Source organism: Pelodiscus sinensis, chromosome 24 (assembly GCF_049634645.1).
Source record: "Pelodiscus sinensis isolate JC-2024 chromosome 24, ASM4963464v1, whole genome shotgun sequence".
Taxonomy (NCBI): Eukaryota; Metazoa; Chordata; order Testudines; family Trionychidae; genus Pelodiscus; species Pelodiscus sinensis.
The window spans coordinates 6,272,034-6,284,119 of NC_134734.1; positions in this window are offsets into that span (position 1 = coordinate 6,272,034).

Genomic DNA, 12,086 nt, shown 5'->3' on the forward strand with positions numbered 1-12,086 from the left:
AGTGAAACCACATCATTGCTGTCATTTGGCAAACAGACACCATGGTGAAGCAAAAAGGGGTGCACTCCCCCACCACAAGTTCCCTCCTCTCTAACCCAGCAAACACCCAGATGCCAGTGCACCATCCATGTGTCTGACAGTTGACTGCTGTGCTGGCAGCAGCACCACACAGCCAGGTGTGGTGGAGAGGCAGGTGGGCTCAGTGATTAGAGCACTGCACTCACCCTAGAGAGAGCTTCATTCAGATCCATGCTCTGCCACAGACTCATTTAACCAGGTTTCTCTGTGCCTCAGTTTCCCTTCTGTACCCCTGGAAGTATAGACGGTTTCCCAAGGCCAGAGGAATTTGCAAGGGACTCAAATGTGAGGGACAGAGTAACCCCTGAGCTACTATTTATCTGATCACACTCTGTGGGGAGAGTGTACTGCAGTAAAAGACAAAGGAGAGGGAGCGGGAGGACTTCATAGGGGTTGCTGTCTCCCCAGACTCAGAGCTGGCCCCAGCATTGCACCAGGGCCAGGGGGGCTGTGGTGCAGGGTGGAGGTGCTCTGCCCTCGATTCAGGGCTGGCCCTAGTGACACAGTAGGGGGCGCTGTGGTGCAGGGTGGAGGTGCTCTGCCCTCGATGGATGGGCTGGCCCCAGTGCAGCACTAGCGGGGGCTGTGCTGTCTCACACATTCTGCTAGTGAAGGAGCAAGGTAAAGATCCCTGGAGTACCAGCCTATCAACATGTCTTCCTGAGGTAGGAATAAGAGATCCTCCGGAAAAGGGCTTTATTCCGGAGGATCGCGCCAGTCTAGACGCTTTTTTCCGGCTTTTCCCCAAGCCGGAAAAAAAGCGGCGGACATGTTTATTTAAATCCGCGGGGGATATTTAAATCCCCCGCGGATTTCCCTATGCTGACTTACCTGATTTGCATCCCTTTTCTGGAATTTGGGGCCAGTGTAGACGTAGCCCAGGGGTGGGGAATTTCAGACCCAAGGTTGGGATGCAGCCCCCAGCTCAGAGACTTATCCCCCAAGGCTCAGGGACACCCTCCCCCCAGCACTGGGGAGCCTGCGCTGGTGCTTAAGCCTCCTCCCCCCATATACACACACACACACACTCCCCTCCACAGGGCTGGAGCACACAAACTCTACTAGCCTGGGCCCCCCCAGGCTCTGGTGTGTGAGAGGAATGTGGAGACTTTCTTTCTCCTTCTCACTTGTGACTGATTTTTCTGTGGGTCAGTGGTCTCCCGACTCCAAAAAGGTTCCCCACTCCTGTCCTAATGGAAGCTGTGACACCTCTGGGGTTGGGGGTCAGATCTCTGTTCTTCTCATCTCTGGGGCACCCGCGTGGTACTGGGAGCTGCAGGGCTGAGCCGCTTGCCCCCTTCCTGTCAACACCTGCTCTGCTCTGCTCTGCTCAGCTCAGCTCAGCTCAGCTCAGCTCGGCCTTTGACCCACACAAAAAGATAAAATGTAGGCCACTCGCCCACTGGGGTGTGTGCACAGAGGCTCGGTGCTTCCTCCTGAAGAGGAGTGAACTGATGCTTGCAGCTGCAGCCCTATGGCAGTGGTGGAGGGAAGGGGTGTGCAGTGTGTCACATGAAATTCAGCAAGGCCAGATCCGGCCCATGAGCTGTAAGTTCCCCACCCCAGTATAAATGAAGGACAACCTTTGCAGGGGATATCCAGGAACCCTGGGAAAACTTCATCTGCAGCCCTGTATTCAATGCTACCTGCTTTAATAAGTCTTGGTGGGCCCTTAATTCATCCTTTGGCAGGAAGGACCCATTGAGCATCAACTCATCCTTGAGAAGCAGAGGACGAGGTATGCACTGCCACAGTGTCAACTGCAGACTCTTCTCGGAGAGTATGAACATGGGGACCGGTATTTGTTCCCCAGCTTTGGTACCAGAGGTTATTCCTAGGTCAGTGCAGGGTTCAGAGCTGGGACCTGCTCCAGCACGGGCATCGGTACCAGAAATCGGTTAGACTTCTGTGCACTCCTGGTGCTGCAAGTCTCCAAGCAGCACACTGAGGAGGACCACTGTGAAATGGCTCCGTGGCCTGGCAGAAACCCCCACGATTCCAAAAGGGCCATTGTTGAGCTGCCGGACTCCAGTGCCCGGGATCACCCCTCTTCACAGCGTTCCCAATGGCAGAGGGTGAGGGGGATTGACACAGAGCATCCCTTCAGTACCAGCGTCTGGAAAAGTCAGATCCTGAGCCTAAGCTTGATGAGGATGAAGAGGAGGCAAAGGACCACGGTGGCCACAGCGTGGCTGATCATCCTGTTGCCAGAGATCAGTGCCATGGGGACATCTCTGGCGATGCAATGAATTGGGGGCTAGTCTTGTGACCGGCCATGTCATTGGGACCTTAGTGACCGTGCAGTCTTCCGGACTCAAGGCACCGCAAACTGGTCCACCCGGAGCCAACCAGCCAATGGGTCGATTTCTCCTGGAGACTACAGTGACAGCAGTGATGTCACTGCCGGCAGGCGCTAGTGCCTAGGACTGCTGCCCAGTGGGCTCTGTTTACATGCCAGAGCAAGGCATGTGCTGGTCCAGGGGTGGGCGCCTCTCCCAGTGCAGAAAGGGGTCTCCCCCGCGGGAATCCCGCTTGCCTGGGGGAGCTCAGGTCCCATTGTCGTGCAGAATTTTCATTTTTTCCTGCATAAAACACATTCTAGCCGCGAAGTGACGCAGTTCTGCCTTTTGCCCACCAGAGGGCGCCGTGGCACCAGAAGAAGCTGCTTCCTGAGCGCTGCCAGCAGTTCTGCTGCCACAGCGTCCTCTGGGGGCAGGAGGCAGAACTGCAACACTTCTAGGCTGACTCCAAGCCCTTTCTATTCAGTCATAGAATCATAGAATACTAGGACTGGAAGGGACCTCGAGAGGTCATCGAGTCCAGGCCCCTGCTCCCATGGCAGGACCAAATACTGTCTAGACCATCCCTGATAGAAATTTATCTCACCTACTCTTAAATATCTCCAGAGATGGGGATTCCACAACCTCCCTGGGCAATTTGTTCCAGTGTTTGACCACCCTGACAGTTAGGAACTTTTTCCTAATGTCCAACCTAAACCTCCCTTGCTGCAGTGTAAGCCCATTGCTTCTTGTTTTGTCCTCAGAGGCCAAGATGAACAAGTTTTCTCCCTCCCCCTTATGACACCCTTTTAGATACCTGAAAACTGCTATCATGTCCCTCCTCAGTCTTCTCTTTTCTAAACTAAACAAACCCAATTCTTTCAGCCTTCCTTCATAGGTCATGTTCTCTAGACCATTAATCATTCTTGTTGCTCTTCCATCGACCCTCTCCAATTTCTCCACATCTTTCTTGAAATGCGGTGCCCAGAACTGGACACAGTACTCCAACTGAGGCCTAACCAGCGCAGAGTAGAGCAGAAGAATGACTTCTCGTGTCTTGCTCACAACTCATCTGTTAATGCATCCCAGAATCATGTTTGCTTTTTTTGCAACAGCATCACACTGCTGACTCATATCAGCTTGTGGTCCACTATAACCCCTAGATTCCTGTCTGCCATACTCCTTCCTAGACAGTTGCTTCCCATTCTATATATATGAAATTGATTGTTTCTTCCTAAGTGGAGCACTTTGCATTTGTCTTTATTAAACTTCATCCTGTTTACTTCAGATCATTTCTCCAATTTGTCCAGATCATTTTGAATTATGACCCTATTCTCCAGATTAGTCGCAACCCCTCCCAGCTTGGTATCATCTGCAAACTTAATAAGCATACTTTCTATGCCAATAGCTAAATCGTTGATGAAGATATTGAACAGAGCTGGTCCCAAAACAGACCCCTGTGGAACCCCATTTGTTATACCTTTCCAGCAGGATTGTGAACAATTAATAACTACTCTCTGAGTACGGTTATCCATCCAGTTATGCACCCACCTTATAGTAGCCCCATCTAAGTTGTATGTGCCTAGTTTATTGAGAAGAATATCATACGAGACCGTATCAAATGCCTTACTAAAGTTTAGGTATACCACATCCACCGCTTCTCCCTTATCCACAAGACTCGTTATCCTATCAAAGAAAGCTATCAGATTGGTTTGACATGATTTATTCTTTACAAATCCATGCTGGCTGTTCCCTATCACCTTGTTACCTTCCAAGTGTTTACAGATGATTTCCTTAATTACTTGCTCCATTATCTTCCCTGGCAGTGAAGTTAAACTAACTGGTCTGTAGTTTCCTGGGTTGTTCTTATTTCCCTTTTTATAAATGGGCACTAGATTTGCCCTTTTCCAGTCTTCTGGAATCTCTCTTGTCTCCCATGATTTTCCAAAGATGATAGCTAGAGGCTCAGATACCTCCTCGATCAGCTCCTTGAGTATTCTAGGATGCATTTCATCAGGCCCCAGTGACTTGCTGACATCTAACTTTTCTAGGTGGTTTCTCACTTGTTCTTTTTTTATTTTATATTCTAAACTTACCCCTTTCCCACTAGCATTCACTATGGGTATGTCTACACTACCCTCGTAGAACAAGGTGTACCGGTAGTTTGGAATAAGAATCCTAGTTCGAACCAGCAGGGTTTTAAAAATGGCGGCTCCCCGCTTATGCAAATGAAGCCCGGGAAATTCAAATCCCGGGCTTCATTTGCAAGTGCGGTATGCCTACATTACCCCACTAGTTCGAACTAGTGGGGTAGTGTAGACATACCCCTAGTTAGGCATTCCTTCAGACTTCTTGGTGAAGACCGAAACAAAGAAGTCATTAAGCATCACTGCCATTTCCAAGTTTCCTGTTGCTGTTTCTCCCTCCTCACTGACCAGTGGGCTTACCCTGTCCTTGGTCTTCCTCTTGCTTCTAATGTATTTATAAAAAGTCTTCTTGTTTCCCTTTATTCCCATAGCTAGTTTGAGCTCATTTTGTGCCTTTCCTTTCTAATCTTGCCCCTGCATTCCTGTATTGTTTGCCTATATTCGTTCTTTGTAATTTGTCCTACTTTCCATTTTTTATATGACTCCTTTTTATTTTTAGATCATGCAAGAGCTCATGGTTAATCCAAGGAGGTCTTTTGCCATATTTTCTATCTTTCTGACGCAGCAGAATAGCTTGCTTTTGGTAATGTCCCTTTGAAAAACTGCCAAGTCTCCTCAGTTGTTTTTCCCCTGAGCGTTGATTCCCATGGGACCTTACCTATCAGTTCTCTGAGCTTACCAAAATCCGCCTTCCCAAAATCCATTGTCTCTATTTTGCTGTTCTCCCTTCTACTCTTCCTTAGAATTGTGAACTCTATGATTTCATGATCACTTTCACCCAAGCTGGCTTCCATTTTAAAATCCCAATCAGTTCCTCCCTGTTTGTTAGGATCAAATCTAGAACACCTTGCCCCCTAGTAGCTTTTTCAACCTTCTGAAATAAAAAGCTGTCTCCAATGCAGTCCAAGAACTTAGTCTGTGACCCACTGTGTTATTTTCCCAACATATATCTGGATAGGTGAAGTCCCCCGTCACCACCAAATCTTGGGCTTTGGATGATATTGTTAGTTGTTTTAAAAAAGCCTCATCCACTTCTTCCACCTGGGTAGGTGGCCTGTAGTAGACTCCTAGTATGACATCACCCTTGTTTTTAATCCCTTTTAGCCTAACCCAGGATATGTCTACACTACAGCGCTATTTCAAATTAACTTAATTCGAATTAGTTAATTCTAATTAAGCTAATTCAAAATAACGCATCTAGACACAAAAACTAATTCGAAATAGTGTTTTTCTAATTCGAAATAGCGCGTCCACATTGAGTGAACCCTGAATCGAAGGTAAGGCTGGACAGAACCAGTGCCAAAAGGGAATTAGGGTCAGACTTAGTGTGTGGGGCTGCTGCCTGAGGCTAGCCGAGGGAACCTTAAAGGGACCCGACCCCCCCATCTTGGACAAACAGTTCTCAGGTTTCTCTGCTTTCTGGTCCACCTTGCTGAGGGACAGCAAAGCATTCGTGTCTCAGAGCACTCTGCTTGCCCTCACTTGGGACACCACGGCACTCTGCAACATGGAACCAGACCTGTCCCTGGGCACGCCGGTGCGTCTCGTGGGGTTGTTGCCATCAGCCCAGCTGCACTTGCTGCAGGCTGCCATCCAGGAGGTCCATCAGGGGGTTGTCAGGATCCAACAGGCCCTGAGGGAGAGCATCCACCCAGAGGAGCCCTCAGAGCCACACTAGTCCTCCCCACCGGGGCTCGTATCCCATTCCTCCCTCACGTCCTTCCACTTACCCTTCCCTAGCCCCCCCTTCCAGATGTCAAATAAAAGACACATATTTTCAAAAATATTAACTGGGTTTTTTGAACGCAATTTGGGTGATGGAATGAAACTCTGGGGAGACGGGAGAAAGGAGACGGGAGAGTGCAGGAGAAAGGGTGGAAGAGGGGAGAGGGAAAATTGGGAGGAGGGAGCTGGAAAGGGGAATCAAGGGGAAGAAGGGAGAGGGGAAACTCAGCACTCAGGACTGGGGGTCTCGCAGAGCCAACCCACCTCCCAGCAAAGGAATAAGGGATCTTTCGGAAAAGGCTTTATTTTCCGAAAGATTCCCGTCTAGACTGGTGCTTTTTGCCGGCAAAGCCCCGAGCCGGAAAAAAGCGGCAGCCATGTTTATGCAAACGAAGCGGGGAAGATTTAAATCCCTGCTTCATTTGCAATTGTGCTGTGTCTAATTTGCATCCCTTTTACGGAAAAGGGGTGCAATCTAGACACAGCCCAAGTGTATTCATTTTTAATATATAAGGCAACACCTCTTCCCTTTTTTTCCTGTCTATCCTTCCTGAGCAAGCTGTTCCCTTCCATACAAACATTCCAATAGTGTGTATTATCCCACCAAGTTTCTGTGATGCCAACAATGTCATAATTGTACTTATTTATTAGCACTTCCAGTTCTTCCTGCTTATTATCCACACTTCTCGCATTTGTATATAGGCATCCAAGATACTGATTTGACCTTGTCTCCCAGTTTTGCCCTGACCCTCTGTTCTCTCTGCCATTATAGCCCATGCTCCCTCCCATATCTGACCCATCTCCCAGGCCTCCATTTTCCTGTGAGCTTTGCTTACCTGTCCCCATCGAAACTAGTTTAAAGCCCTCCTCACTAGGTTAGCCAGTCTGTGTCCAAATAGGGTCTTCCCCCTCCTTGAAAGGTGAACGCCATCTCTGCCCAGCAGTCCTTCCTGGAATAGCATCCCGTGGTCGAGGAAGCCAAAGCCCTCCTGGCAACACCATCCTCGCAGCCAGGCAGCTGTCAGCCCTGGCCCCTATCTGCGACAGGAAGGATCAAAGAGAACACCACCTGCGCTCAAAACTCCTTCACCCGTACTCCCAGAGCCCTGTAGTCACTCTTGATCCTCTCAGTGTCACACCTGGCAGTATCATTAGTGCCCACATGGATGAGTAGCATGGGGTAGTAGTTAGAGGGCTGGATAATCCTCGACAATGCCTCCGTAACATCTCAGATACGGGCCCTCAGTGGAGAGCATACCTCCCAAGATGAAATGTCAGGGCGACAGACAGGTGCTTCCGTCACCCTCAGAAGAGAGTCTCCGACCACCACTATCTACGTTTCCTATTCTCAGTGATAGCAGCAGACCTCCCAGCCTTAGGGGTACGAGGCTTCTCCTCCTTCGTTGTAGGGGGTGATTCCTTCTCTCCTGTATAAAGAAGAGCATAATGGTTTCCTAGTACCATGGCGGGAGGGTTTGGAGCGGGGTGGAGCAGTGCCTGCTGCCAGAAGTAACCAGCTGCCAGTGTCCACCCTGAGCCGTCTCCTCCTCCACCAGCGGTGTGCCCACAGTCCTGTGTACTGGGACAGCTACCTCAGCTGTCTCATCATGAACTCAATCCAGGAACTGCTCGTGGATTCGGGTGTTCCTCAACCTAGCCACCTCCTCCTGTAGCTCTCCCACCTGCTGCCTGAGAGATTCTACCAGCAGGCACCTTTGTTAGGCACCTAGTTTTTAGTTCTAGACGCGTTAGTTCGAATTAGCTTAGTTCGAATTAACTAATTCGAACTAAGTTAGTTCGAACTAGCGCTGTTGTGTAGACGTACCCTAAGTTAGTTCGAACTAGCCCTAACATACCCTAAGTGGGAATTGCAAGCCACAGTCCCTGCAAAACCACACCAGGATCTGGACAGAGGCATCCATGCTTAGGCGCTCTGTCTGGCTCCAGGTGCAGGTGGAGGAGACAGAAGCAGTGCTGGCACAGGAGTTGCAGATCTTCCTGACCATCGTAGGCCTCCCTCTGTCAAACTCCCCTGTCTGCAGCCCCCCGTCTGCTTTCGCCCTTGTCCCTGCTCCCACCATCCAGGCCCCAATCTGTCCCCCACTAGAGTCTCCTAAGTTCCTAACCACTGCCTGTGACTCCCCCAGTAACCTTGCATCGCCCCCTCTGCCTTAATGGGGCTCCAGAACAGGCTGCTCCTGAGGGATTCTGCAGCCTGGCTCTGCACAGGGGAGGCTCACAACTCCCTAGAAGTCCCCCCAAAAAACCTTCTTCCACCCACAGCCGGCACCCTTCCAAGTCCATGCCCAGGGTCCTCCCTTCCCCTCCCCTCCCCTCCCTTCCCCTCCCCCCCAAGCACTTGCACCACTTTCTAAGTTGTCAGATGGCTGAAACAAAAATACCAAACACCCCCGCCCCCCGAAAAAAAACCACCGGGAAAAAAATTTGAAGAAAAAAACAGGGGGGGGGGGGGGGGGGGACGACCAAACTTCTTGAGCAAAAAAAAAAAAAAAAAGACTCCAAGAACCTGGATCACTGCTAGGGGTTACCAGGTAATCATTAAAAAAAAACGGTCACACTTCATGGAGGGGCGGTGGGGAGGACTGGCCAGGAAGGAAGCAGTGCTGTCCAGGAAGGGGGGGCCTGGAAACAGCTAATGGGGGGGGAGCAACAGGTCTGGCCAGGAGAGATGGGGGGCCAACGGGAAGCAGGGCTGGTTGGGGGGCGGAGTTGGGTGGAACGGGGCTGGCCCTGGGATATCAGAGGATGGGAGACCAGCCGGGAGGGGGCGGGGCTGTCTGGGAGTAAGGGGGGGTGGGAAGCACAGCTGGGGGGGTCAGGGCCTCAAGGATGGCCAGGAGGAAGCGGGGGCAGGAAGCAGAGCTGGAGAGGGGGTGCAGCGGCGCTGGCCAGGGAGATCAGGAAGAGGAACGGGCCAACGGGAAGCAGAGCTGGGGGGGATGGTCGGGGGCCGCGGGGCTGGCCAGAAGGAAGTGGGGTGGGAAGCAGAGCTGGCGGGGGCGGGGAGAGGTGCAGCGGCGCTGGCCAGGGGAGATCAGGAAGAGGAACGGGCGGCGGGAAGCAGAGCTCGGGGGAGGTGCAGGGGGACTGGCCGGGGATGATCAGGAGGGGAAGTGGGGGAGAACCAGCTGGCTGGGAAGGGGGGGTGAGCAAATTGGCTGGCGGGGAGCGGGACTGACCTGGGCACTTGCTGTCTGTCCCATGCAGGCTCCCAGCGACGCGCGAGCAAGGAGGAGGCTTCCCCTCCTCCTAACACTCAACCAACTGAGGGCTCCCGGTGGAAATCATGGCCCGCCTCCCAGCTGGGACTCCCACCCGCTCCCCCCGCCCACACCAGGCTTCCGTCTGGTGCGCAGCCGGAAAAATCAGCAAATACCGGCCAGTGCACGTGTCCGGTATTTTCTGATTTTTTTTACCGGACAGAGCGTGCAAATACTGACTGCTGGCAACCCTACTTCTGACAGGGGCAGGGGAAACAGCTCTGTGTCTTCGTTCAGTGAGTTATTCCAAGTTCAATATTGCTACGCCTGGCAAGGAATCTATTTGTCAAAAAACCTACCAGGATCGTAGTTTGTCTCTATTGTTACAGACAATATTTGCTGATGGATATTTTAAAATAATTGACCAAAATAACAGTAGCCCACCCCAGCAGGGAGAGGGTCCCAGACAAGCCAAAGGAGGCTTGTGCAGGCCTGGCCATGAGGGCTGGGAGCAGTCAGCCAATCCGAGCCAGGCTGAGCCCTATAAAAGGCTGCAAGGGCTGAGAGAAGCAGACTCTAGCTCCAGCTGTGGGGCAGGAGGGACCTGGCTGCTTGGTAAGCTAGAGAGGGTACCTGACATGGGCAGTGGGTGAAGGTCCAGCTGGGGAAAGCAAGGCTCAGTCCCATCCCTTCTCCCTGAGACACTGCCCCTTCCACAACCTCCTCCCCTGTGGAGCCAAACCCAGCCCCAATCCCAGGTTACTGCCCCAGCCCTCTTAGTCTATGTCTACACTGGCGGGTTCTTGTGCAAGAACTCTTGCACAAGAACATGTCCACATTGCCATGTGCTTTTGCACAAAAGCATCCATGGTAGTGTGGACACTCTTTGCGCAAGAAAGCTCTGATGGTCATTTTAGCCATATGGCTTTCTTGCACAAGAAACCCCTGTCACATGTCCACATTGCCTTCTTGCACAAGAGCTCCTGCACAAGAGGGCTTACACCTGTTAGAAAAGAGTGTAGCTCTTGCTCAAGAAGCCCTGTTTTCCGACACCGTACTGTAAATCTTCTTGCGCAAGAATGAATGGGCAGTGTGGACGCTCTGGTGGTTCTTGTGCAAGAATGACTGTTCTTGCACAAGAACCCACCCGTGTAGACATAGCCTTACTGTCCTCTGTCCCAGCAGGTGGCATAGCTCCCTCCCCCCCCCCTCCCCCCGCCCCCGTCACTCTCCCGCTCTTTCCCTGGTGGCCAAAGCACCTAGGGCAGCCACACAGGCTTCCTGCACAGTTGGACAACCAAGCAGCCATGCCACAGTCCCAGACCACCTGAGTGGCTGGGGAGTCGGGCTACTGCCCAATGGCCCTGGAACTCCCAGGTGGCTAGGGAGCTGGGCTGCTGCCCCACAGACTCTGCCCTCCCAGGCAGCCAGGGAGCTGGGCTGCTGTACTGTGGCCCTGCACTTCCAGGCTGCCAGAGAAGAGCATAGGCAGTTTTGAGAAGGCAATGCCTTCCCTTGCCTACATTACACACCAGACATGACACTGGAGAGAGCAGTGCTGGGGAAAGACAGGCAGAGCTGGGGAGCTCTGACCTGACCCAACCCCCAGCCTGCAGGCCAGATTCAGGGGCCTGAGGGGATCTAGGGATGCAGGGAGGCAGCCAGAGCAGAAGGCAGCAGCAGGTCCACACCCCCTTGCCAATGATGAGTGGCCATTCAGACTAGTTTGCCCCTGTGGTAGGGGCTCGGGGATGACTGGCAGTGGTCACTGAGGCAAGGTGGGTATTCATTGGGGTTCACTGGGAGGGAGGGCCCCACAGTGCAGGGGGCACAGCTGCAAGGCAATACGGTAAAGAAAGAGCCCCATGGGCTGGAAGGGACATGGGACCTGAAGTAGCACAGAAAACAGGTAACAGAGGGTGTGTCTAGACTACATGGCTCCGTCGATGGAGCCATGTAGATGAGTTTATTTAAGTTTAATACCAATGTGGACACAAGAACAAATGGATATAAGCTGGCTAGTAGGAAGTTTAGACTTGAGATTAGATGAAGGTTTCTAACCATTAGAGGAGTGAGGTTCTGGAACGGCCTTCCAAGGGAAGTAGTGGGGGCAAAAGATCTATCTGGTTTCAAGATTAAACTAGATTGGTTTATGAAGGGGATGGTTTGATGAGATAACATGATCTTGGTAACTAATTGACCATTCATTATCAGCGGGAATAGGTCAATGGAGGGATGATAGGAGTTACTATAGAGAACTTTCTGGGTATCTGGCTGATGAGTCAAAGTGCTGTCATAAGGGACCCCGTCGAGTAGGGTTGCCAGGTAGAAAACCGGACACCTGGCAACCCTACTCGACGGGGTCCCTTATGACAGCACTTTGAATTCTTGGCACCAGTGGGCACCACAGCTGAGCTGCAAGGGGAAAAATCTCCAACGGCTGCCCCTGGAGTGTGCACACCCCGAATAGGAATGGACTTATGCGAGCACTCAGAGAAGGAACAGCAGCTATCAGCAGGAACAGAACTCAGACCTCTTCATTTGAGAAACATGGACTTTTTTATCTCTTCAAATAAAGCTACATTCAGATAGAAACAGGCAGATCCAATAAAATCACTCAATGAGGTTTGCAAAGG